Source organism: Gossypium hirsutum, chromosome A10 (assembly GCF_007990345.1).
Source record: "Gossypium hirsutum isolate 1008001.06 chromosome A10, Gossypium_hirsutum_v2.1, whole genome shotgun sequence".
Taxonomy (NCBI): Eukaryota; Viridiplantae; Streptophyta; class Magnoliopsida; order Malvales; family Malvaceae; genus Gossypium; species Gossypium hirsutum.
Genome location: NC_053433.1, coordinates 19,364,558 through 19,370,034, shown reverse-complemented (window position 1 = coordinate 19,370,034; position 5,477 = coordinate 19,364,558).

Sequence of the window (5,477 nt, the reverse complement as noted above, 5' to 3'; positions counted from 1 at the left end):
TGCTTTAGTTTAATCAGTTAATTAGTTTAGTTAATTAGTTTAATAAATGACCCCTCTTTATTTCTAGGTTAAATAATAAAAAGATAGTTATTACTAGTACTTTTGGATCCCTTGGGTACGATATCCAAGTCTTGCCATTATTATACTATTGTTTGATAGGTGCACTTGCCTTTTCGTCATGATAATAGTTAGTCTAGGTTTGATCTTCATTATAAACATTTCTTACTTGTTACGAATCACACGATCAACTGGCGATGAGATGTGGACGTGCTGGCAAATCTACTGTAGAGTAGCATTAATGTTGTCAAATCGTTGAAAACACTACTGCTCGAATCGAGTGAGGCGCTCAGAGATGTCAACATATGAAGCCGCCACATGAACTGGACGAGAGAGTGGTGGTGGCTGAGTCGGTAGGTCCTCGTACTGTGGAGGGACATAATCAGGAATGTCCTCGTAGGCCTCTTCTTCGGTAGATTAGGCGAGACGATATTGAGGAGGGTAGGTTCCTCGGTGCTTTTCGATCATCCTCATGCTAAGCATGCTCGAGATGCCTTGTGGAGACATCTGGCCAATTAGGGTGAAGGATGATTCTTTGGCTACGGTGATGAGGAGCCTGAAGTGTCGAGCCAACCGAGTAACATAGGGGCCAATGGAGATGACCCCCTTCCTATGTCACTCCGTCTGGTGCTGAATCGCGAGGGCAATGAAATAGGCAAGGTTGATGACGTGTCCGTGCGACATACACCATAAAAGTAGGCATCGTGAGTGTTGACGACGCCGGTGCTCTCTTGCATTCCTGTAATCGTGTGAGCCAAAATGGCATGTAGGTACCTTAGAGATGGAGGGAGAGTTGATGCCTTGGAGTGGCTACGATTGAAGGTGGCCCCACCTGGTCAAGTGCGTCCCAGCACCGTGAAGGAGAACGATGGATGTGGCGGTTGAGAGTATCTAAGTCGTTCTCCTCCTTGAATTCCTTCGAATATAAGCCTAGTGCAGTACCAAATTCTAGGACGCTGAGCTGGCGGACTAATCTGCCAATGTGAAATTGCACCGTGTTGGGATCATCATAGTTCGTCATTATGGTCTGAAGATGAAATGTGGAACATAATTCCATCGTAAGCTCGAGATATGTCAGCTCGATGATCCCAAAGAAAAGCTACCAAGGGTCAGTGGTTAGGAGGGCCCGAATTGCTTCAGCCAACTGAACTTGTTCTACCGTAGCCTAGTCGATGCAGCGGCCAGTAATTAAAGGTCGAGCCTAGAGTATTTGGAATATTTCTTCTTGGGGCCCGATGGGGAACCTAAAGAAAAGGTGACGAACTTCCGCGGTAGGACCTAAGGAAGATCATGCTTCCTTCCTTTTCTTTGAAGCAGGGACAGCGACCTTTTTACCATGTGAAGATGATATGGTACACTAAAAAATAGAGGAATAAGCGTTAAGAATGAAGTTGGAAATGGCACACGGGCGTGGCAGGGAGGGTGTGTAGACTTGCAGCGGCTAGGGTTAGGGTTTTTGGGTGAAGAAGACAATGAATAGTGCAAGAAGACAAGTTGGTATGTGTTTGGATCAAACTATTGATGTATCGATATTGGTTAAGGTTAATAGGATTCGGTTGAAATGTAGGTGTCCTTTAAGGGCTAGTTATCAGTTTTGCAACGGCTGAAGGGTGCAAGCCTAAATCGGTTGTCTAAGGCAATTGGCACTGATATTTTGGATAAATATTTTTAGAGGGGTCATTTTAACCCTATCATGTAGAGACTCATGTTGTGCTATGATTGTATATAGGTTGGAGTGCTCGTAGGCTAGTCATGCACTTTCACAATCAGGTGTGTAACCACACTACTATAAACGTAGATCGGCAAAAGTCAGAAAAGTATGACTATTGACGCTACACGAGCATGCATTCAATTGTGTGGTAATTCGAATGCCTAAAACGTGGGCGTTTGATCGTGGAGGCCACCATGAGCGGTTTCATGGGTTTAGGCCGTTTTGGGCCACATTGGGCCGAAATGGGCTGCGTGGACCCCACGGACTCATGGGCCCCACACGGGTAAACCAAACAAAAGCATGGAGAGTATAGAGCCAGGCTGTGTAGTTCACATGGCCAAGGCCGTTTCTGGGCTAAGTAAGCCATACGTGCGTGTGGGCCTACATGGGCTCGCATGATGGGCCTTGGGCCTATTTTCACTGTTTGACTGTTAAGGTTGCATGGGTCACCCGAGACGACTGTAGACCTTATATTGGGTCGGTAAGCATACTTGGACCCTTAATCGGTAAAATGATTGTTTTGCCCTTAAGTGCTAAAATGACTTTTTGCCCTTAAGTGGTAAAATGACTGTTTTTCCCTTATGAGGTAAAATCACTATTTTGCCTTTATGTGATAAAATGACTATTTTGCCTTTATGTGGTAAAATAATTGTTGCCCTTATGAGGTAAAATGACTATTTTGCCCTTATATAGTAAAATGATTATTTTTCCCTTATATGGTAAAATGACTATTTTGCCCTTTTATGGTAAGATGACCGTTTTACCCCTATGTGATGTATGTTTTATATTTGAGCATGCTATTGTAACTGTATTGAATACATGTATAATATTATGACATGTTGCATGATACATTGCATGGGGATGGGTTTTATATGATTGAAGGAAGTGTATTGTACTGGAAGCTTTGCTGCAAATCACTGATGGCTCTAAGCCTATTATACTGGCAACTCTGATGAAAATACTGTTTAATGCTACAACCGGTGCTAATTTTGAAGTGTAGGGATGGGTGGGTTGATTTTATCCCCACATGGAGTGTAGGGTTGGACGGAGATGGAGTGTAGAGCCTAGATGGGTAGGACTTGCATACTGTTTACTGTTTCTGCACTGTTTATTGTTACTGCACTATTTACTATTACTACAATGGGCCAAGGCCCGAACATATGACTGTTTCTGTATTGGGATGGGTTAAAGCCCAAACTGATATTGACACTGTTACTAAAAAGGTTTAGGCCCAGACTGTATTTGCTCACTATATGTTTGATTGTCTGTTTATTAAGGGATTACACACTGAGTTTTCGTAAACTCACCCTTCTATTTATCTGCGCAGGTAATCCTTAGGCTGATCGGTGCTGCGAGAGACTCAAAGGTGGCTACAGAACCGCGCGTGCTTCTATATTTTACTTTTAAATTATAAGTATTTTAATTTGGGTATTTTCTGTAATAAGGCCTCTTTAAATTTTTTAACGTTTAACTTGGGGTTTTATTAAATTGATTTATATTTGCTAGCAGTAGAACACGGGTTTCCAAAAGATAAATGCTTTTCAAAACATCACAGCTATGCAACACATTTCAAAAGCTTCCGTAAGAAACATCGTTTTTAAATGGATAACGAAGTTTTAATATGATTAATTTTTGACAAACGACTTACATTTTGAAGATAAACGGAAGGCCTTGAAATCATCATCAAGGTCATTCAAAAAGGGTTAATGGAGAATAGGTTTTTAACAATTTTGCACTTTGTGAAAAACACTTCAATATGACATCGCCAGATTCAGCCTAACGTCTAGGCCGGGTTTGGGGTGTTACACGATCGAATCATGTAACAGGACACTCACAAAGAGCTACGGTAGTGTGGAACACATGCAAGATCACTACCGATCAGGAATGCTCGCAGGAACTATATATAATAGGATACTTGAAAAGGGTTTTAACAGGATTCTCATTCGAGCTATATTGTCCGCAACATATGCAGGACTATAATTAGTACGACAAATCTTGTATCCATCGAATTTCATTAGTCAAACGGAATTTAACATATTTCGGACATAATTGGATATGTGATTATTTCATATATTTATAACATTTATATAATTCATTTAATAAAATACAACATTAAAATCAAGCATAAAAATAAACACAATTTAGTTACACGAACTTACCTCAACACTTGTTCGTATTTAAAAGTCTACTAATCCGACACTTTTTCTTTTCCTCGATCTAACTCTTTATTTAACCTTTCCGGATGTATATAAATAAATTTAACATCAATTTAATCCATTTCATACTCATTTACATTCAATTTACACCTTAGGCAAATTACCATTTTGCCCCTATAGTTTTCATAAATGACAATTTCGTCCCGAGGCTCAGAAAATGGATTTCATGCAATTTAATCCTTATTCCAAGCCCAACCATAATTTTCATATAACATTTACAGCACATGTATTTCACAAATTTTAAAAATTTTCCATAAATTTTACCTTTTTACAATTTAATCCCTAAATCACAATTTCATCAAAATTTACTTTGTAAAAGTTGTTATCTACCAATAAACTTTCATTTTCTACCATAAATTTCAAATTTTTAGTATTTAAATCCATGGAAAACCTTTTTTACTTTGATAACTTTTCAAATTAATCCCCAAAATAGATAGATCAGGCAATTTTGATCTCAAAAATATAAAAATTACTAAAAACGAGACAAGAATACTTACCCAATTAAGCCAAGAAAGCTTGCTTGAACACTTTTCTCTTTCTTAGGGTTTCAATGTCCTAATTTGGGGAAGATGATATAAAATGATGATATTTTTCTGTTATCATCTTTTAATTATTTTAGTTTCCAATTTAGTCCTTATCCTTTTTAAAATTTTCCATGGATGATTTATCAAAAATATCTACTAACTTTTCTTTAATGGTCTAGTTACCATAGAAATACCACAAGTTTTGAATTCCATAGCTATTTGGTACTTATAGCTACTAGAATTCAACTTTTGCATTCTATACAATTTGGTTTTTTCCATAAATAAACACATAATTGGTAAAATTTTATTATGAGAATTTTCATATAACATTTTTATCATAATACGGACTACGCAATAATATTCAAATAAATTTTCTTTCTAGCTCAAATTTGTAGTCCCGAAACCACTCTTTCGATTTCACTGAAAATGGGCTGTTACAGCAAAAGTGGGTTTAATTGAAAAATTATCACCAGCAGTTATTGTGAAAGGAGTTCAGAGTTTCTTAGGCCATGTCAGATTTTACCAAAGGTTTATAAAAGACATTTCAAAAATTTCTAAGCCTTTATGTAAGCTGTTAGATAAAGATACCATTTTTGAGTTTGACAAAACATGCTTGGAAGCTTTTCAAGAGTTGAAAAGTCAGTTAATCTCAACCCCAATAATTGTTACACCTAATTGGAACCTATCTTTTGAGTTGATGTGTGATGCAAGGGATTTCACTATTGGAGTTATGATGGGTCAAAGAAGGAACAAAGTATTTCACCCTATCTACTTTGCAAGCAGAATTACACGATAACTGTAGAAGAACTCTTTGCTATAGTTTTTGCTTTTGGCAAGTCCCGTTCATATCTTATAGGTGCCAAAGTTATAGTTTTTACTGATCATGCAGCTATTAAATACTTACTCACAAAGAAATAAGCAAAACCGAGGATAATTTGATGGATAATCTTACTCTAAGAATTGACATTG